This window comes from Kogia breviceps, chromosome 3 (genome assembly GCF_026419965.1).
Source record: "Kogia breviceps isolate mKogBre1 chromosome 3, mKogBre1 haplotype 1, whole genome shotgun sequence".
NCBI lineage: Eukaryota > Metazoa > Chordata > Mammalia > Artiodactyla > Physeteridae > Kogia > Kogia breviceps.
Window position 1 is genome coordinate 107,944,894 of NC_081312.1, and position 20,712 is coordinate 107,965,605.

A 20,712-nucleotide genomic window follows, 5' to 3' on the forward strand; every position below is an offset into this window, starting at 1 on the left:
ACTGCGTTGGCTGCCAGTGGGTCACGGTGGAGTGGGGTGAGGCCGGAGTGCTGTATTTAGGCCTGCGTGGCGGCTGACGGACTGGACAGAAAGGTAAGCCCTGATGAGGACAGGTCCTGCATGATGTTGTGGCATGGGCTGGCATCATTGGGTTGCAGGCACTGGCCTCGTCTTCCCAAGGATGTGTCATGTTCATGCTGGGCTGGCATCAGCTGCCTATGGAGGGGATGGCTTTGGCAGTTCATGTGGATGCGGTGAGGTAGGTAACCTGCCTAGACTTGTGATTCCATTGCGGGAGGAATGACGCCCCAAGGGTGTCTTGCGGGACGTAGAGAAGATAGACATGCTGAGGCGTCTGTGCCGGTCTCCTTGCGGGTAGGTGAGTTATGCGAACGTGCCCTTTGGCCACTCTGTTCCCTGATTTGGGAATGTGCAAAGCGAAGGTGTTTCTCCAGGCGGGCATGACGCGGCCGGCCCGTGTGGCAGGCAGGCTTTTCGAACAGCCAGAGGTTTATCTGGAGCAGTCCGTTGGCGGGGGAGAGGTGGGTGTCACTGTTGCGATGCCAGGTGCGCTGCCGTGGACAGCCACTGTTCCCTTTGAAGCTTCCAGGTCCCCTCGCGTGGCACAGGTCTTCCGTTTGAAATCTGTCTGTGGTCCTCGGGGACAGTGCCTTTGACCTCTGTTAGGTTCTTAGTAGTGTCGCTGTGGCAGGGCAGAAGTGCCAGGATGCACGGGGTAAGGTCGGTGTCATGAAAGCAGACATGCTTGCGGTCTGTCTTCCCTGGTGTACAGTGTCCCCGTGTGTGCTTCCGGTAGGGTCAAGTTGCCCTGTGAGCAGGAGGAGGGCACATAGGACGAAGCTGTCCAGCATTTGAGCGCTTACTCCGGATTCAGGGCCGCGAACCCTTCCGGCCGGGCGCTGGCGACACTTGGCCGGGAAGGTGGCCTAGTTTCCGCCGTGGGGCTGGGACCTGGGTCATGGTTGCTGAAGCCGCCCGCTTCCTGTGGTGGACACTCCCATGGGTCCTCGGAAAGTGATTTGGCCTATTTGGCGAGAATTGTCACTTGGGCTGAATTTGGTTAGCCCCTGAGAGGTGCCGGGCCGCATCTTGTCTGTAGGCAGCTGCACAAAAGTATTGGCCCGCCCACAGGGTGTTTCCTTGCTTCCAGAGGCGCTGGGGGTGGCCCCAAGTGCACATCAGATGTGCTACAAGCTGGCAGGATCTCCTGTGGCCTATGTCAACAGCCCCTGGGGGTCAAAGTTCACCTTCAGCCTCTTGAAACTTGCAGGGGTCTTTCTCCATTCAATTGGGGGGGTCCAAAGCCACGGCGCTGTGTATCAACTGTGGGTTTCATTGTTCGAGGTCTCAGCAGAGGGCCACAGCGACACACAGAGACCAGGATGCGGATTCAGAGGCACACAAAGAAGCCCAGAAGCGCGCGTCCTCGTGCGCAGTCACAGTGACACACGCTCACGCGCGTGAACACACGCATACTCCCTCTCTGACACCGGCCAACGTACGTGCCGAACTTCCTGCAGTTGTGCAGTTAGACAAACATTGAGTTCTCGGTAAGGGTAGAGGTCCTTGGGAAGCAGGGTCTGGGCTCAAGCCCAGGTAAAAGGGCGTGTGAATCATGTTCTCTTAGGAATGCGGTCCAATTCTGAAGCCTGTGTGATTTATGGGCACTGCTCAGGCGCAGCTGCTGGGCAAGGCTGGCCGTCGGCAAAGACCAGAAGACCTTCGCGTTGTCTGATGACTGGACGTGCTAAGGAGAATTGGAAGAACGGGGCGGGCGCATGTTGCTAAGTGTGGCCGTGGCTAACTCTGGAAGGTAGGCATTCACCCAGCCTAAGATGTGCCATTGGATATTAGGTTTTCCTCAGACGGGCCCAGTGGCTGCCAGAGTGGATTGAGTGTTGCTCTTGAGTCCTCTGGCCTGAGGACTGTGGATTCCCCAGGGTTTTGGAGTACCAGGGGGTCATGGACCCTCTGCAGACCCCCACGGCATGCCCGCTTGTGTGCTGCAGCCTCCCAGCACGTGCTTGGATCGATGATGACACCCTTGTATGCATTCCTTGGAAAATCTGAACAAAATGAGTGAGAACCCTCTACCGTCTCCTCATCGAAACTGAGGTCCAGCACGTTTCCTCTCTCGGGGGTAGGGGACCGTGAGGAGGGCGGGCCAGCGTCCCCTGCTGACATGCATGCAAACACCACCCAGGGCTCCTAATATTGGAGGGGCCCCTGTCTGAGGGTCGACTGTGTCTACCCATAAGCTGGGTCGCTTATGAATATCAGGTGTCTGCTGCAAGGCCGTTGAGGCCATGCGAGGGGGCGTGCTCTCCTGCTGGTCTTGAGAGTCGGGGTGTGTGCTGGTGTAGGCCAAGTGAGCTTGCAGCTTGGCAAAGTGTGTTTTGGCCAGGATCACGCTTGGTGCATGCCGCTTTGGGGTTTAATTCTGGAGGCCAAAATGAGCAAGCTTCTCTGGTTGGAACCCGGAGGCTGAGGCCAGGCCTGTGGCCCTCCGTGTTCTTGCGTTTGGCACGGTGAGTTTCTTGAGTGCCAAGTGAGGCTGGAGCTGTGGACGGGTGTGGCTCGTGTTGGGCGTCGGCCTAATGCGGCTGATGGATCAGGCCTGGGTGTTGCCCTTGTCTGCTCCCCTACTTTAACTGCCGGCACAGTGCTGGGGACAAGTGGGTCATCGTGGAGTGGGGTGAGGACCGCGCTGCACTTAAGCCTGCGTGGTGGCTGATGGCCGGGACAGGAATGTACGGGAGGATGAGGACAGGTCCTCTGTGATGTCATGAAATGGGCTGTCATCTTTGGGTGGCAGGTGCTGGCCTCGGCTTCCCAAGGATGTGTCCTGTTTGTGATGGGCTGGCATCAGCTGCCTAAGAAGGGGAGGCTTTGACAGTTCATGAGGATGCGGTGAGGTAGGTAACTTGTGTTCAGTTGCGATCCCTTTGCCGGAGGAATGACTCCCAAAGGGTGTCTTGCGGGACCTAGAGTAGATGGACATGCTGAGGTATTTGTGCCGGCATCCGAGGAGGAAGGTGAGTTATGCGAACATGCGCTTTGGCCGCTTTGTTCCCCCGTTTGGGAATGTGCAGCGCGAAAGTGTTTCTCCCAGAGGGCATGACGTGGCCGGCCCGTGTGGCACGTGGGCCTTTCAAGCAGGCAGAGGTTTATGCGGGCCGGAGATGGGGGCACCGTTGCGATGGCCGGTGCACTGCCGCGGACAGCCACTGTGCCCTTTCAGACTTGCAAGTCCCCTCGCGTGACAGAGGTCTTCCATTGAATGTCTGTGTGTGATCCTCGGGGACGGTGGCCTTGAAGTCTGTGAGGTCCTCGGGAGTGTCGCTGTGGCAGTGAAGAAGTGCCAGAATGCATGGGGTGTGGTCAGCGTCCTCAAAGCAGACATGTATGCGGTCTGTCTTCCTTGGTGTACAGTGTCGCCATGTCCGCACGATGCCTGTGGCTTTGAGCAAGGTCGAGTCGCCGTGCGGGCAGGAGGTGGGCACGTAGGACGAGGCTGTCAAGCATTTGAGCGTCTCCTCCGGGTTGAGGGCTGCAAAACCTGCCGGCTGGGAGCTGGCGAGACGTGGCCGGGAAAATGGCCTAGTTTCCGTCGTGGGGTTCCCACCTGGGTCATGGTTGTTAAAGCCCACCACTTCCCGTGGTGGGCATTCCCAAGGGTCCACAGAACTTGATTTGTCCTAGTTGGCGAGAAGTGGCACTTGGCACTTGGGCTGAAGTCCGCTAGCCCCTTGAGAGGTGCGGGGCTGCGTCTTGCCTGTAGCCAGCTGAAGGTCAGTGTCAACGCCAACCATGGGAGGTTTCCTTGCTTCCAAAAGTGCTGGGAGTGGCCCCAGGTGGACATCAGATGTGCTACTAGGTGGCAGGGTCTCCAGGTCCACGTACGTGCGACACCCACGGCCGGGACTCATGTCTGGACCAATCTCTGTGCTTTGGTCAGAAGGCATGGCTGTGGGAGAGCGGGAGACCGTTGCCTATTTCAACAGCGTCTGGGGGTCCACGTTCACACGTGGCCTCTTGAAGCTGACAGGCGTCTTTCTGCATTCGGTGGGGTGGTCCAAAGCCTCGGTGCTGTGTATAAACTGTGGCTTTTACTGTTCAAGGTCACTGCCAAGGGCCTCAAGCATACCCAAAGACCAAGACGCGGATTCAGAGGCCCACAGAGAAACCCACGAGTGCGTCACCCTGCGCAGTGATTGTCACGCCGTCGCGCACGCAGGAACACACACACACACACACCCTCACACACAACGGCCGACGTACGTGCCTAACTTACTGCAGTCGTGCTGTCAGACAAACATTCAGTTCTTCGTAAGGGCTAGAGGTCCTTGTGAAGCAGGTTCGGAGCTCTGGCCCAGGTAAATGTTCTCAGGAATCATGTTCTAAGGACGCCGGTCCAATTCTGAATCCTGAGTGCTTTCTGTCCACTTCTCAGGTGCGGTTGATTGGCAAGGCTGGCCGATGGCAAAGGGAAGAGGACGTTTGCGTGGTCCGACGACTGGAGGTGAAGAGGAGAACTGGAACGAGTGAGGTGGGCCACGTTGCCGAGCGTGGACGTGGATAACACAGGTCGGTAGGCATTCAACCACCCCGAGACGTGCCATTGGGTATTAGGTTTCCCTCTGACGGGCCCAGTGGCTGCAAGAGTGGATTGACTGTCGCTCTTGCTGAGAGGCCTGAGGGCTGTGTATTTCCCACTCTTTTGGCGTACTCTGAGGTCTAGGCTCCTCTGAACAGCCCCACGGCCTGCCCGGCTGTGTGCTACAGCGTCCCAGCATGTGCTTCGATCGACGATGACACCCTTGTATGCATTCCTTGGAAAATCTGAACAAAATGAGTGAGAACGCTGTACCGTCTCCTCCTCGAAACTGAGGTCCAGGACGTTTCCTCTCTCGGGGATAGGGGACTGTGAGGAGTGAGGGCCAGCGTCCCCTGCCGACATGCATGCAAACACCACCCGGGGCTCCAGCATTGGAGGGGCTCCTGTCTAAGGTTCAACCATGTCTGTACGAGAGCTGGGTCGTCCATGAATCCCAGGTCCCTGCTGAGAGGCCGGTGAGGGCTTGCGAGGCACCTAGCTCCCCTTCTGGTCTTCAGAGTCGGAGTGTGTGCTCTTTTAGGCCCAGTGAGCTTGCAGCTTGGATAGGTGTGTTTTGGCCAGGATCACACTTTATTCATGCCGCTTCTGGGTTTGAGTCCGGAAGCCAAAATGAGCAAGCTTCCTTTGTTGCAGCCTGGAGCCTCACGCCAGGCCTGTGGCCTTCCCCGATTTTGCGTGTGGCGCGGTGAGGTTCTCGAGTGCCCAGTGGGTCTCGAGCAGTGCGTGGCGGTGGGCTCGGGTTGAGCATCTGCAGAAGGGTGCGGAGGGAGTAGGCTTTGCCGTTGCCCTTGTGAGCTCCTGTACTGCAACTCCCGGCACTGCGTTGGCTGCCAGTGGGTCACGGTGGAGTGGGGTGAGGCCGGAGTGCTGTATTTAGGCCTGCGTGGCGGCTGACGGACTGGACAGAAAGGTAAGCCCTGATGAGGACAGGTCCTGCATGATGTTGTGGCATGGGCTGGCATCATTGGGTTGCAGGCACTGGCCTCGTCTTCCCAAGGATGTGTCATGTTCATGCTGGGCTGGCATCAGCTGCCTATGGAGGGGATGGCTTTGGCAGTTCATGTGGATGCGGTGAGGTAGGTAACCTGCCTAGACTTGTGATTCCATTGCGGGAGGAATGACGCCCCAAGGGTGTCTTGCGGGACGTAGAGAAGATAGACATGCTGAGGCGTCTGTGCCGGTCTCCTTGCGGGTAGGTGAGTTATGCGAACGTGCCCTTTGGCCACTCTGTTCCCTGATTTGGGAATGTGCAAAGCGAAGGTGTTTCTCCAGGCGGGCATGACGCGGCCGGCCCGTGTGGCAGGCAGGCTTTTCGAACAGCCAGAGGTTTATCTGGAGCAGTCCGTTGGCGGGGCAGAGGTGGGTGTCACTGTTGCGATGCCAGGTGCGCTGCCGTGGACAGCCACTGTTCCCTTTGAAGCTTCCAGGTCCCCTCGCGTGGCACAGGTCTTCCATTTGAAATCTGTCTGTGGTCCTCGGGGACAGTGCCTTTGACCTCTGTTAGGTTCTTAGTAGTGTCGCTGTGGCAGGGCAGAAGTGCCAGGATGCACGGGGTAAGGTCAGTGTCATGAAAGCAGACATGCTTGCGGTCTGTCTTCCCTGGTGTACAGTGTCCCCGTGTGTGCTTCCGGTAGGGTCAAGTTGCCCTGTGAGCAGGAGGAGGGCACATAGGACGAAGCTGTCCAGCATTTGAGCGCTTACTCCAGATTCAGGGCCGCGAACCCTTCCGGCCGGGCGCTGGCGACACTTGGCCGGGAAGGTGGCCTAGTTTCCGCCGTGGGGCTGGGACCTGGGTCATGGTTGCTGAAGCCGCCCGCTTCCTGTGGTGGACACTCCCATGGGTCCTCGGAAAGTGATTTGGCCTATTTGGCGAGAATTGTCACTTGGGCTGAATTTGGTTAGCCCCTGAGAGGTGCCGGGCCGCATCTTGTCTGTAGGCAGCTGCACAAAAGTATTGGCCCGCCCACAGGGTGTTTCCTTGCTTCCAGAGGCGCTGGGGGTGGCCCCAAGTGCACATCAGATGTGCTACAAGCTGGCAGGATCTCCTGTGGCCTATGTCAACAGCCCCTGGGGGTCAAAGTTCACCTTCAGCCTCTTGAAACTTGCAGGGGTCTTTCTCCATTCAATTGGGGGGGTCCAAAGCCACGGCGCTGTGTATCAACTGTGGGTTTCATTGTTCGAGGTCTCAGCAGAGGGCCACAGCGACACACAGAGACCAGGATGCGGATTCAGAGGCACACAAAGAAGCCCAGAAGCGCGCGTCCTCGTGCGCAGTCACAGTGACACACGCTCACGCGCGTGAACACACGCATACTCCCTCTCTGACACCGGCCAACGTACGTGCCGAACTTCCTGCAGTTGTGCAGTTAGACAAACATTGAGTTCTCGGTAAGGGTAGAGGTCCTTGGGAAGCAGGGTCTGGGCTCAAGCCCAGGTAAAAGGGCGTGTGAATCATGTTCTCTTAGGAACGCGGTCCAATTCTGAAGCCTGTGTGATTTATGGGCACTGCTCAGGCGCAGCTGCTGGGCAAGGCTGGCCGTCGGCAAAGACCAGAAGACCTTCGCGTTGTCTGATGACTGGACGTGCTAAGGAGAATTGGAAGAACGGGGCGGGCGCATGTTGCTAAGTGTGGCCGTGGCTAACTCTGGAAGGTAGGCATTCACCCAGCCTAAGATGTGCCATTGGATATTAGGTTTTCCTCAGACGGGCCCAGTGGCTGCCAGAGTGGATTGAGTGTTGCTCTTGAGTTCTCTGGCCTGAGGACTGTGGATTCCCCAGGGTTTTGGAGTACCAGGGGGTCATGGACCCTCTGCAGACCCCCACGGCATGCCCGCTTGTGTGCTGCCGCCTCCCAGCACGTGCTTGGATCGATGATGACACCCTTGTATGCATTCCTTGGAAAATCTGAACAAAATGAGTGAGAACCCTCTACCGTCTCCTCATCGAAACTGAGGTCCAGCACGTTTCCTCTCTCGGGGGTAGGGGACCGTGAGGAGGGCGGGCCAGCGTCCCCTGCTGACATGCATGCAAACACCACCCAGGGCTCCTAATATTGGAGGGGCCCCTGTCTGAGGGTCGACTGTGTCTACCCATAAGCTGGGTCGCTTATGAATATCAGGTGTCTGCTGCAAGGCCGTTGAGGCCATGCGAGGGGGCGTGCTCTCCTGCTGGTCTTGAGAGTCGGGGTGTGTGCTGGTGTAGGCCAAGTGAGCTTGCAGCTTGGCAAAGTGTGTTTTGGCCAGGATCACGCTTGGTGCATGCCGCTTTGGGGTTTAATTCTGGAGGCCAAAATGAGCAAGCTTCTCTGGTTGGAACCCGGAGGCTGAGGCCAGGCCTGTGGCCCTCCGTGTTCTTGCGTTTGGCACAGTGAGTTTCTTGAGTGCCAAGTGAGGCTGGAGCTGTGGACGGGTGTGGCTCGGGTTGGGCATCGGCCTAATGCGGCTGATGGATCAGGCCTGGGTGTTGCCCTTGTCTGCTCCCCTACTTTAACTGCCGGCACAGTGCTGGGGACAAGTGGGTCATCGTGGAGTGGGGTGAGGACCGCGCTGCACTTAAGCCTGCGTGGTGGCTGATGGCCGGGACAGGAATGTACGGGAGGATGAGGACAGGTCCTCTGTGATGTCATGAAATGGGCTGTCATCTTTGGGTGGCAGGTGCTGGCCTCGGCTTCCCAAGGATGTGTCCTGTTTGTGATGGGCTGGCATCAGCTGCCTAAGAAGGGGAGGCTTTGACAGTTCATGAGGATGCGGTGAGGTAGGTAACTTGTGTTCAGTTGCGATCCCTTTGCCGGAGGAATGACTCCCAAAGGGTGTCTTGCGGGACCTAGAGTAGATGGACATGCTGAGGTATTTGTGCCGGCCTCCGAGGAGGAAGGTGAGTTATGCGAACATGCGCTTTGGCCGCTTTGTTCCCCCGTTTGGGAATGTGCAGCGCGAAAGTGTTTCTCCCAGAGGGCATGACGTGGCCGGCCCGTGTGGCACGTGGGCCTTTCAAGCAGGCAGAGGTTTATGCGGGCCGGAGATGGGGGCACCGTTGCGATGGCCGGTGCACTGCCGCGGACAGCCACTGTGCCCTTTCAGACTTGCAAGTCCCCTCGCGTGACAGAGGTCTTCCATTGAATGTCTGTGTGTGATCCTCGGGGACGGTGGCCTTGAAGTCTGTGAGGTCCTCGGGAGTGTCGCTGTGGCAGTGAAGAAGTGCCAGAATGCATGGGGTGTGGTCAGCGTCCTCAAAGCAGACATGTATGCGGTCTGTCTTCCTTGGTGTACAGTGTCGCCATGTCCGCACGATGCCTGTGGCTTTGAGCAAGGTCGAGTCGCCGTGCGGGCAGGAGGTGGGCACGTAGGACGAGGCTGTCAAGCATTTGAGCGTCTCCTCCGGGTTGAGGGCTGCAAAACCTGCCGGCTGGGAGCTGGCGAGACGTGGCCGGGAAAATGGCCTAGTTTCCGTCGTGGGGTTCCCACCTGGGTCATGGTTGCTAAGGCCCACCACTTCCCGTGGTGGGCATTCCCAAGGGTCCACAGAACGTGATTTGTCCTAGTTGGCGAGAAGTGGCACTTGGCACTTGGGCTGAAGTCCGCTAGCCCCTTGAGAGGTGCGGGGCTGCGTCTTGCCTGTAGCCAGCTGAAGGTCAGTGTCAACGCCAACCATGGGAGGTTTCCTTGCTTCCAAAAGTGCTGGGAGTGGCCCCAGGTGGACATCAGATGTGCTACTAGGTGGCAGGGTCTCCAGGTCCACGTACGTGCGACACCCACGGCCGGGACTCATGTCTGGACCAATCTCTGTGCTTTGGTCAGAAGGCATGGCTGTGGGAGAGCGGGAGACCGTTGCCTATTTCAACAGCGTCTGGGGGTCCACGTTCACACGTTGCCTCTTGAAGCTGACAGGCGTCTTTCTGCATTCGGTGGGGTGGTCCAAAGCCTCGGTGCTGTGTATAAACTGTGGCTTTTACTGTTCAAGGTCACTGCCGAGGGCCTCAAGCATACCCAAAGACCAAGACGCGGATTCAGAGGCCCACAGAGAAACCCACGAGTGCGTCACCCTGCGCAGTGATTGTCACGCCCTCGCGCACGCAGGAACACACACACACACACACCCTCACACACAACGGCCGACGTACGTGCCTAACTTACTGCAGTCGTGCTGTCAGACAAACATTCAGTTCTTCGTAAGGGCTAGAGGTCCTTGTGAAGCAGGTTCGGAGCTCTGGCCCAGGTAAATGTTCTCAGGAATCATGTTCTAAGGACGCCGGTCCAATTCTGAATCCTGAGTGATTTCTGTCCACTTCTCAGGTGCGGTTGATTGGCAAGGCTGGCCGATGGCAAAGGGAAGAGGACGTTTGCGTGGTCCGACGACTGGAGGTGAAGAGGAGAACTGGAAAGAGTGAGGTGGGCCACGTTGCCGAGCGTGGACGTGGATAACACAGGTCGGTAGGCATTCAACCACCCCGAGACGTGCCATTGGGTATTAGGTTTCCCTCTGACGGGCCCAGTGGCTGCAAGAGTGGATTGACTGTCGCTCTTGCTGAGAGGCCTGAGGGCTGTGTATTTCCCACTCTTTTGGCGTACTCTGAGGTCTAGGCTCCTCTGAACAGCCCCACTGCCTGCCCGGCTGTGTGCTACAGCGTCCCAGCATGTGCTTCGATCGACGATGACACCCTTGTATGCATTCCTTGGAAAATCTGAACAAAATGAGTGAGAACGCTGTACCGTCTCCTCCTCGAAACTGAGGTCCAGGACGTTTCCTCTCTCGGGGATAGGGGACTGTGAGGAGTGAGGGCCAGCGTCCCCTGCCGACATGCATGCAAACACCACCCAGGGCTCCAGCATTGGAGGGGCTCCTGTCTAAGGTTCAACCATGTCTGTACGAGAGCTGGGTCGTCCATGAATCCCAGGTCCCTGCTGAGAGGCCGGTGAGGGCTTGCGAGGCACCTAGCTCCCCTTCTGGTCTTCAGAGTCGGAGTGTGTGCTCTTTTAGGCCCAGTGAGCTTGCAGCTTGGATAGGTGTGTTTTGGCCAGGATCACACTTTATTCATGCCGCTTCTGGGTTTGAGTCCGGAAGCCAAAATGAGCAAGCTTCCTTTGTTGCAGCCTGGAGCCTCACGCCAGGCCTGTGGCCTTCCCCGATTTTGCGTGTGGCGCAGTGAGGTTCTCGAGTGCCCAGTGGGTCTCGAGCAGTGCGTGGCGGTGGGCTCGGGTTGAGCATCTGCAGAAGGGTGCTGAGGGAGTAGGCTTTGCCGTTGCCCTTGTGAGCTCCTGTACTGCAACTCCCGGCACTGCGTTGGCTGCCAGTGGGTCACGGTGGAGTGGGGTGAGGCCGGAGTGCTGTATTTAGGCCTGCGTGGCGGCTGACGGACTGGACAGAAAGGTAAGCCGTGATGAGGACAGGTCCTGCGTGATGTTGTGGCATGGGCTGGCATCATTGGGTTGCAGGCACTGGCCTCGTCTTCCCAAGGATGTGTCATGTTCATGCTGGGCTGGCATCAGCTGCCTATGGAGGGGATGGCTTTGGCAGTTCATGTGGATGCGGTGAGGTAGGTAACCTGCCTAGACTTGTGATTCCATTGCGGGAGGAATGACGCCCCAAGGGTGTCTTGCGGGACGTAGAGAAGATAGACATGCTGAGGCGTCTGTGCCGGTCTCCTTGCGGGTAGGTGAGTTATGCGAACGTGCCCTTTGGCCACTCTGTTCCCTGATTTGGGAATGTGCAAAGCGAAGGTGTTTCTCCAGGCGGGCATGACGCGGCCGGCCCGTGTGGCAGGCAGGCTTTTCGAACAGCCAGAGGTTTATCTGGAGCAGTCCGTTGGCGGGGGAGAGGTGGGTGTCACTGTTGCGATGCCAGGTGCGCTGCCGTGGACAGCCACTGTTCCCTTTGAAGCTTCCAGGTCCCCTCGCGTGGCACAGGTCTTCCGTTTGAAATCTGTCTGTGGTCCTCGGGGACAGTGCCTTTGACCTCTGTTAGGTTCTTAGTAGTGTCGCTGTGGCAGGGCAGAAGTGCCAGGATGCACGGGGTAAGGTCGGTGTCATGAAAGCAGACATGCTTGCGGTCTGTCTTCCCTGGTGTACAGTGTCCCCGTGTGTGCTTCCGGTAGGGTCAAGTTGCCCTGTGAGCAGGAGGAGGGCACATAGGACGAAGCTGTCCAGCATTTGAGCGCTTACTCCGGATTCAGGGCCGCGAACCCTTCCGGCCGGGCGCTGGCGACACTTGGCCGGGAAGGTGGCCTAGTTTCCGCCGTGGGGCTGGGACCTGGGTCATGGTTGCTGAAGCCGCCCGCTTCCTGTGGTGGACACTCCCATGGGTCCTCGGAAAGTGATTTGGCCTATTTGGCGAGAATTGTCACTTGGGCTGAATTTGGTTAGCCCCTGAGAGGTGCCGGGCCGCATCTTGTCTGTAGGCAGCTGCACAAAAGTATTGGCCCGCCCACAGGGTGTTTCCTTGCTTCCAGAGGCGCTGGGGGTGGCCCCAAGTGCACATCAGATGTGCTACAAGCTGGCAGGATCTCCTGTGGCCTATGTCAACAGCCCCTGGGGGTCAAAGTTCACCTTCAGCCTCTTGAAACTTGCAGGGGTCTTTCTCCATTAAATTGGGGGGGTCCAAAGCCACGGCGCTGTGTATCAACTGTGGGTTTCATTGTTCGAGGTCTCAGCAGAGGGCCACAGCGACACACAGAGACCAGGATGCGGATTCAGAGACACACAAAGAAGCCCAGAAGCGCGCGTCCTCGTACGCAGTCACAGTGACACACGCTCACGCGCGTGAACACACGCATACTCCCTCTCTGACACCGGCCAACGTACGTGCCGAACTTCCTGCAGTTGTGCAGTTAGACAAACATTGAGTTCTCGGTAAGGGTAGAGGTCCTTGGGAAGCAGGGTCTGGGCTCAAGCCCAGGTAAAAGGGCGTGTGAATCATGTTCTCTTAGGAACGCGGTCCAATTCTGAAGCCTGTGTGATTTATGGGCACTGCTCAGGCGCAGCTGCTGGGCAAGGCTGGCCGTCGGCAAAGACCAGACCTTCGCGTTGTCTGATGACTGGACGTGCTAAGGAGAATTGGAAGAACGGGGCGGGCGCATGTTGCTAAGTGTGGCCGTGGCTAACTCTGGAAGGTAGGCATTCACCCAGCCTAAGATGTGCCATTGGATATTAGGTTTTCCTCAGACGGGCCCAGTGGCTGCCAGAGTGGATTGAGTGTTGCTCTTGAGTCCTCTGGCCTGAGGACTGTGGATTCCCCAGGGTTTTGGAGTACCAGGGGGTCGTGGACCCTCTGCAGACCCCCATGGCATGCCCGCTTGTGTGCTGCAGCCTCCCAGCACGTGCTTGGATCGATGATGACACCCTTGTATGCATTCCTTGGAAAATCTGAACAAAATGAGTGAGAACCCTCTACCGTCTCCTCATCGAAACTGAGGTCCAGCACGTTTCCTCTCTCGGGGGTAGGGGACCGTGAGGAGGGCGGGCCAGCGTCCCCTGCTGACATGCATGCAAACACCACCCAGGGCTCCTAATATTGGAGGGGCCCCTGTCTGAGGGTCGACTGTGTCTACCCATAAGCTGGGTCGCCTATGAATATCAGGTGTCTGCTGCAAGGCCGTTGAGGCCATGCGAGGGGGCATGCTCTCCTGCTGGTCTTGAGAGTCGGGGTGTGTGCTGGTGTAGGCCAAGTGAGCTTGCAGCTTGGCAAAGTGTGTTTTGGCCAGGATCACGCTTGGTGCATGCCGCTTCGGGGTTTAATTCTGGAGGCCAAAATGAGCAAGCTTCTCTGGTTGGAACCCGGAGGCTGAGGCCAGGCCTGTGGCCCTCCGTGTTCTTGCGTTTGGCACGGTGAGTTTCTTGAGTGCCAAGTGAGGCTGGAGCTGTGGACGGGTGTGGCTCGGGTTGGGCGTCGGCCTAATGCGGCTGATGGATCAGGCCTGGGTGTTGCCCTTGTCTGCTCCCCTACTTTAACTGCCGGCACAGTGCTGGGGACAAGTGGGTCATCGTGGAGTGGGGTGAGGACCGCGCTGCACTTAAGCCTGCGTGGTGGCTGATGGCCGGGACAGGAATGTACGGGAGGATGAGGACAGGTCCTCTGTGATGTCATGAAATGGGCTGTCATCATTGGGTGGCAGGTGCTGGCCTCGGCTTCCCAAGGATGTGTCCTGTTTGTGATGGGCTGGCATCAGCTGCCTAAGAAGGGGAGGCTTTGACAGTTCATGAGGATGCGGTGAGGTAGGTAACTTGTGTTCAGTTGCGATCCCTTTGCCGGAGGAATGACTCCCAAAGGGTGTCTTGCGGGACCTAGAGTAGATGGACATGCTGAGGTATTTGTGCCGGCCTCCGAGGAGGAAGGTGAGTTATGCGAACATGCGCTTTGGCCGCTTTGTTCACCCGTTTGGGAATGTGCAGCGCGAAAGTGTTTCTCCCAGAGGGCATGACGTGCCCGGCCCGTGTGGCACGTGGGCCTTTCAAGCAGGCAGAGGTTTATGCGGGCCGGAGATGGGGGCACCGTTGCGATGGCCGGTGCACTGCCGCGGACAGCCACTGTGCCCTTTCAGACTTGCAAGTCCCCTTGCGTGACAGAGGTCTTCCATTGAATGTCTGTGTGTGATCCTCGGGGACGGTGGCCTTGAAGTCTGTGAGGTCCTCGGGAGTGTCGCTGTGGCAGTGAAGAAGTGCCAGAATGCATGGGGTGTGGTCAGCGTCCTCAAAGCAGACATGTATGCGGTCTGTCTTCCTTGGTGTACAGTGTCGCCATGTCCGCACGATGCCTGTGGCTTTGAGCAAGGTCGAGTCGCCGTGCGGGCAGGAGGTGGGCACGTAGGACGAGGCTGTCAAGCATTTGAGCGTCTCCTCCGGGTTGAGGGCTGCAAAACCTGCCGGCTGGGAGCTGGCGAGACGTGGCCGGGAAAATGGCCTAGTTTCCGTCGTGGGGTTCCCACCTGGGTCATGGTTGCTAAGGCCCACCACTTCCCGTGGTGGGCATTCCCAAGGGTCCACAGAACGTGATTTGTCCTAGTTGGCGAGAAGTGGCACTTGGGCTGAAGTCCGCTAGCCCCTTGAGAGGTGCGGGGCTGCGTCTTGCCTGTAGCCAGCTGAAGGTCAGTGTCAACGCCAACCATGGGAGGTTTCCTTGCTTCCAAAAGTGCTGGGAGTGGCCCCAGGTGGACATCAGATGTGCTACTAGGTGGCAGGGTCTCCAGGTCCACGTACGTGGGACACCCACGGCCGGGACTCATGTCTGGACCAATCTCTGTGCTTTGGTCAGAAGGCATGGCTGTGGGAGAGCGGGAGACCGTTGCCTATTTCAACAGCGTCTGGGGGTCCACGTTCACACGTGGCCTCTTGAAGCTGACAGGCGTCTTTCTGCATTCGGTGGGGTGGTCCAAAGCCTCGGTGCTGTGTATAAACTGTGGCTTTTACTGTTCAAGGTCACTGCCGAGGGCCTCAAGCATACCCAAAGACCAAGACGCGGATTCAGAGGCCCACAGAGAAACCCACGAGTGCGTCACCCTGCGCAGTGATTGTCACGGCCTCGCGCACGCAGGAACACACACACACACACACACCCTCACACACAACGGCCGACGTACGTGCCTAACTTACTGCAGTCGTGCTGTCAGACAAACATTCAGTTCTTCGTAAGGGCTAGAGGTCCTTGTGAAGCAGGTTCGGAGCTCTGGCCCAGGTAAATGTTCTCAGGAATCATGTTCTAAGGACGCCGGTCCAATTCTGAATCCTGAGTGATTTCTGTCCACTTCTCAGGTGCGGTTGATTGGCAAGGCTGGCCGATGGCAAAGGGAAGAGGACGTTTGCGTGGTCCGACGACTGGAGGTGAAGAGGAGAACTGGAACGAGTGAGGTGGGCCACGTTGCCGAGCGTGGACGTGGATAACACAGGTTGGTAGGCATTCAACCACCCCGAGACGTGCCATTGGGTATTAGGTTTCCCTCTGACGGGCCCAGTGGCTGCAAGAGTGGATTGACTGTCGCTCTTGCTGAGAGGCCTGAGGGCTGTGTATTTCCCACTCTTTTGGCGTACTCTGAGGTCTAGGCTCCTCTGAACAGCCCCACGGCCTGCCCGGCTGTGTGCTACAGCGTCCCAGCATGTGCTTCGATCGACGATGACACCCTTGTATGCATTCCTTGGAAAATCTGAACAAAATGAGTGAGAACGCTGTACCGTCTCCTCCTCGAAACTGAGGTCCAGGACGTTTCCTCTCTCGGGGATAGGGGACTGTGAGGAGTGAGGGCCAGCGTCCCCTGCCGACATGCATGCAAACACCACCCAGGGCTCCAGCATTGGAGGGGCTCCTGTCTAAGGTTCAACCATGTCTGTACGAGAGCTGGGTCGTCCATGAATCCCAGGTCCCTGCTGAGAGGCCGGTGAGGGCTTGCGAGGCACCTAGTTCCCCTTCTGGTCTTCAGAGTCGGAGTGTGTGCTCTTTTAGGCCCAGTGAGCTTGCAGCTTGGATAGGTGTGTTTTGGCCAGGATCACACTTTATTCATGCCGCTTCTGGGTTTGAGTCTGGAAGCCAAAATGAGCAAGCTTCCTTTGTTGCAGCCTGGAGCCTCACGCCAGGCCTGTGGCCTTCCCCGATTTTGCGTGTGGCGCGGTGAGGTTCTCGAGTGCCCAGTGGGTCTCGAGCAGTGCGTGGCGGTGGGCTCGGGTTGAGCATCTGCAGAAGGGTGCTGAGGGAGTAGGCTTTGCCGTTGCCCTTGTGAGCTCCTGTACTGCAACTCCCGGCACTGCGTTGGCTGCCAGTGGGTCACGGTGGAGTGGGGTGAGGCCGGAGTGCTGTATTTAGGCCTGCGTGGTGGCTGACGGACTGGACAGAAAGGTAAGCCGTGATGAGGACAGGTCCTGCGTGATGTTGTGGCATGGGCTGGCATCATTGGGTTGCAGGCACTGGCCTCGTCTTCCCAAGGATGTGTCATGTTCATGCTGGGCTGGCATCAGCTGCCTATGGAGGGGATGGCTTTGGCAGTTCATGTGGATGCGGTGAGGTAGGTAACCTGCCTAGACTTGTGATTCCATTGCGGGAGGAATGACGCCCCAAGGGTGTCTTGCGGGACGTAGAGAAGATAGACATGCTGAGGCGTCTGTGCCGGTCTCCTTGCGGGTAGGTGAGTTATGCGAACGTGCCCTTTGGCCACTCTGTTCCCTGATTTGGGAATGTGCAAAGCGAAGGTGTTTCTCCACGCGGGCATGACGCGGCCGGCCCGTGTGGCAGGCAGGCTTTTCGAACAGCCAGAGGTTTATCTGGAGCAGTCCGTTGGCGGGGGAGAGGTGGGTGTCACTGTTGCGATGCCAGGTGCGCTGCCGTGGACAGCCACTGTTCCCTTTGAAGCTTCCAGGTCCCCTCGCGTGGCACAGGTCTTCCGTTTGAAATCTGTCTGTGGTCCTCGGGGACAGTGCCTTTGACCTCTGTTAGGTTCTTAGTAGTGTCGCTGTGGCAGGGCAGAAGTGCCAGGATGCACGGGGTAAGGTCGGTGTCATGAAAGCAGACATGCTTGCGGTCTGTCTTCCCTGGTGTACAGTGTCCCCGTGTGTGCTTCCGGTAGGGTCAAGTTGCCCTGTGAGCAGGAGGAGGGCACATAGGACGAAGCTGTCCAGCATTTGAGCGCTTACTCCGGATTCAGGGCCGCGAACCCTTCCGGCCGGGCGCTGGCGACACTTGGCCGGGAAGGTGGCCTAGTTTCCGCCGTGGGGCTGGGACCTGGGTCATGGTTGCTGAAGCCGCCCGCTTCCTGTGGTGGACACTCCCATGGGTCCTCGGAAAGTGATTTGGCCTATTTGGCGAGAATTGTCACTTGGGCTGAATTTGGTTAGCCCCTGAGAGGTGCCGGGCCGCATCTTGTCTGTAGGCAGCTGCACAAAAGTATTGGCCCGCCCACAGGGTGTTTCCTTGCTTCCAGAGGCGCTGGGGGTGGCCCCAAGTGCACATCAGATGTGCTACAAGCTGGCAGGATCTCCTGTGGCCTATGTCAACAGCCCCTGGGGGTCAAAGTTCACCTTCAGCCTCTTGAAACTTGCAGGGGTCTTTCTCCATTCAATTGGGGGGGTCCAAAGCCACGGCGCTGTGTATCAACTGTGGGTTTCATTGTTCGAGGTCTCAGCAGAGGGCCACAGCGACACACAGAAACCAGGATGCGGATTCAGAGGCACACAAAGAAGCCCAGAAGCGCGCGTCCTCGTGCGCAGTCACAGTGACACACGCTCACACGCGTGAACACACGCATACTCCCTCTCTGACACCGGCCAACGTACGTGCCGAACTTCCTGCAGTTGTGCAGTTAGACAAACATTGAGTTCTCGGTAAGGGTAGAGGTCCTTGGGAAGCAGGGTCTGGGCTCAAGCCCAGGTAAAAGGGCGTGTGAATCATGTTCTCTTAGGAACGCGGTCCAATTCTGAAGCCTGTGTGATTTATGGGCACTGCTCAGGCGCAGCTGCTGGGCAAGGCTGGCCGTCGGCAAAGACCAGAAGACCTTCGCGTTGTCTGATGACTGGACGTGCTAAGGAGAATTGGAAGAACGGGGCGGGCGCATGTTGCTAAGTGTGGCCGTGGCTAACTCTGGAAGTTAGGCATTCACCCAGCCTAAGATGTGCCATTGGATATTAGGTTTTCCTCAGACGGGCCCAGTGGCTGCCAGAGTGGATTGAGTGTTGCTCTTGAGTCCTCTGGCCTGAGGACTGTGGATTCCCCAGGGTTTTGGAGTACCAGGGGGTCGTGGACCCTCTGCAGACCCCCATGGCATGCCCGCTTGTGTGCTGCAGCCTCCCAGCACGTGCTTGGATCGATGATGACACCCTTGTATGCATTCCTTGGAAAATCTGAACAAAATGAGTGAGAACCCTCTACCGTCTCCTCATCGAAACTGAGGTCCAGCACGTTTCCTCTCTCGGGGGTAGGGGACCGTGAGGAGGGCGGGCCAGCGTCCCCTGCTGACATGCATGCAAACACCACCCAGGGCTCCTAATATTGGAGGGGCCCCTGTCTGAGGGTCGACTGTGTCTACCCATAAGCTGGGTCGCCTATGAATATCAGGTGTCTGCTGCAAGGCCGTTGAGGCCATGCGAGGGGGCGTGCTCTCCTGCTGGTCTTGAGAGTCGGGGTGTGTGCTGGTGTAGGCCAAGTGAGCTTGCAGCTTGGCAAAGTGTGTTTTGGCCAGGATCACGCTTGGTGCATGCCGCTTCGGGGTTTAATTCTGGAGGCCAAAATGAGCAAGCTTCTCTGGTTGGAACCCGGAGGCTGAGGCCAGGCCTGTGGCCCTCCGTGTTCTTGCGTTTGGCACGGTGAGTTTCTTGAGTGCCAAGTGAGGCTGGAGCTGTGGACGGGTGTGGCTCGGGTTGGGCGTCGGCCTAATGCGGCTGATGGATCAGGCCTGGGTGTTGCCCTTGTCTGCTCCCCTACTTTAACTGCCGGCACAGTGCTGGGGACAAGTGGGTCATCGTGGAGTGGGGTGAGGACCGCGCTGCACTTAAGCCTGCGTGGTGGCTGATGGCCGGGACAGGAATGTACGGGAGGATGAGGACAGGTCCTCTGTGATGTCATGAAATGGGCTGTCATCATTGGGTGGCAGGTGCTGGCCTCGGCTTCCCAAGGATGTGTCCTGTTTGTGATGGGCTGGCATCAGCTGCCTAAGAAGGGGAGGCTTTGACAGTTCATGAGGATGCGGTGAGGTAGGTAACTTGTGTTCAGTTGCGATCCCTTTGCCAGAGGAATGACTCCCAAAGGGTGTCTTGCGGGACCTAGAGTAGATGGACATGCTGAGGTATTTGTGCCGGCCTCCGAGGAGGAAGGTGAGTTATGCGAACATGCGCTTTGGCCGCTTTGTTCCCCCGTTTGGGAATGTGCAGCGTGAAAGTGTTTCTCCCAGAGGGCATGACGTGGCCGGCCCGTGTGGCATGTGGGCCTTTCAAGCAGGCAGAGGTTTATGCGGGCCGGAGATGGGGGCACCGTTGCGATGGCCGGTGCACTGCCGCGGACAGCCACTGTGCCCTTTCAGACTTGCAAGTCCCCTCGCGTGACAGAGGTCTTCCATTGAATGTCTGTGTGTGATCCTCGGGGACAGTGGCCTTGAAGTCTGTGAGGTCCTCGGGAGTGTCGCTGTGGCAGTGAAGAAGTGCCAGAATGCATGGGGTGTGGTCAGCGTCCTCAAAGCAGACATGTATGTGGTCTGTCTTCCTTGGTGTACAGTGTCGCCATGTCCGCACGATGCCTGTGGCTTTGAGCAAGGTCGAGTCGCCGTCCGGGCAGGAGGTGGGCACGTAGGACGAGGCTGTCAAGCATTTGAGCGTCTCCTCCGGGTTGAGGGCTGCAAAACCTGCCGGCTGGGAGCTGGCGAGACGTGGCCGGGAAAATGCCCGAGTTTCCGTCGTGGGGTTCCCACCTGGGTCATGGTTGCTAAGGCCCACCACTTCCCGTGGTGGGCATTCCCAAGGGTCCACAGAACGTGATTTGTCCTAGTTGGCGAGAAGTGGCACTTGGCACTTGGGCTGAAGTCCGCTAGCCCCTTGAGAGGTGCGGGGCTGCGTCTTGCCTGTAGCCAGCTGAAGGTCAGTGTCAACGCCAACCATGGGAGGTTTCCTTGCTTCCAAAAGTGCTTCGGAGTGGCCCCAGGTGGACATCAGATGTGCTACTACGTGGCAGGGTCTCCAGGTCCACGTACGTGGGACACCTACGGCCGGGACTCATGTCTGGACCAATCTCTGTGCTTTGGTCAGAAGGCATGGCTGTGGGAGAGCGGGAGACCGTTGCCTATTTCAACAGCGACTGGGGGTCCACGTTCACACGTGGCCTCTTGAAGCTGACAGGCGTCTTTCTGCATTCGGTGGGGTGGTCCAAAGCCTCGGTGCTGTGTATAAACTGTGGCTTTTACTGTTCAAGGTCACTGCCGAGGGCCTCAAGCATACCCAAAGACCAAGACGCGGATTCAGAGGCCCACAGAGAAACCCACGAGTGCGTCACCCTGCGCAGTGATTGTCACGCCCTCGCGCACGCAGGAACACACACACACACACACCCTCACACACAACGGCCGACGTACGTGCCTAACTTACTGCAGTCGTGCTGTCAGACAAACATTCAGTTCTTCG

General features: G+C 58.0%; 7 non-coding genes across 7 annotated transcripts; all 7 read left to right on the plus strand.

Moving 5' to 3' along the window:
- Positions 1-2,047: 2,047 nt before the first annotated feature.
- LOC131753990 (small nucleolar RNA SNORD116) lies at positions 2,048-2,140 on the plus strand. The gene has a single exon (XR_009335042.1). It is a non-coding gene; the product is annotated as a small nucleolar RNA SNORD116 (small nucleolar RNA).
- Positions 2,141-4,823: 2,683 nt separating this feature from the next.
- On the plus strand, positions 4,824-4,916 carry LOC131754048 (small nucleolar RNA SNORD116). Its single transcript, XR_009335098.1, has one exon. It is a non-coding gene; the product is annotated as a small nucleolar RNA SNORD116 (small nucleolar RNA).
- Positions 4,917-7,503: 2,587 nt separating this feature from the next.
- On the plus strand, positions 7,504-7,596 carry LOC131753991 (small nucleolar RNA SNORD116). The gene has a single exon (XR_009335043.1). It is a non-coding gene; the product is annotated as a small nucleolar RNA SNORD116 (small nucleolar RNA).
- Positions 7,597-10,279: 2,683 nt separating this feature from the next.
- On the plus strand, positions 10,280-10,372 carry LOC131754049 (small nucleolar RNA SNORD116). Its single transcript, XR_009335099.1, has one exon. It is a non-coding gene; the product is annotated as a small nucleolar RNA SNORD116 (small nucleolar RNA).
- Positions 10,373-12,956: 2,584 nt separating this feature from the next.
- Positions 12,957-13,049, plus strand: LOC131753992 (small nucleolar RNA SNORD116). The gene has a single exon (XR_009335044.1). It is a non-coding gene; the product is annotated as a small nucleolar RNA SNORD116 (small nucleolar RNA).
- Positions 13,050-15,727: 2,678 nt separating this feature from the next.
- Positions 15,728-15,820, plus strand: LOC131754050 (small nucleolar RNA SNORD116). The gene has a single exon (XR_009335100.1). It is a non-coding gene; the product is annotated as a small nucleolar RNA SNORD116 (small nucleolar RNA).
- Positions 15,821-18,407: 2,587 nt separating this feature from the next.
- LOC131753993 (small nucleolar RNA SNORD116) lies at positions 18,408-18,500 on the plus strand. The gene has a single exon (XR_009335045.1). It is a non-coding gene; the product is annotated as a small nucleolar RNA SNORD116 (small nucleolar RNA).
- The last annotated feature ends 2,212 nt before the right edge of the window (positions 18,501-20,712 follow it).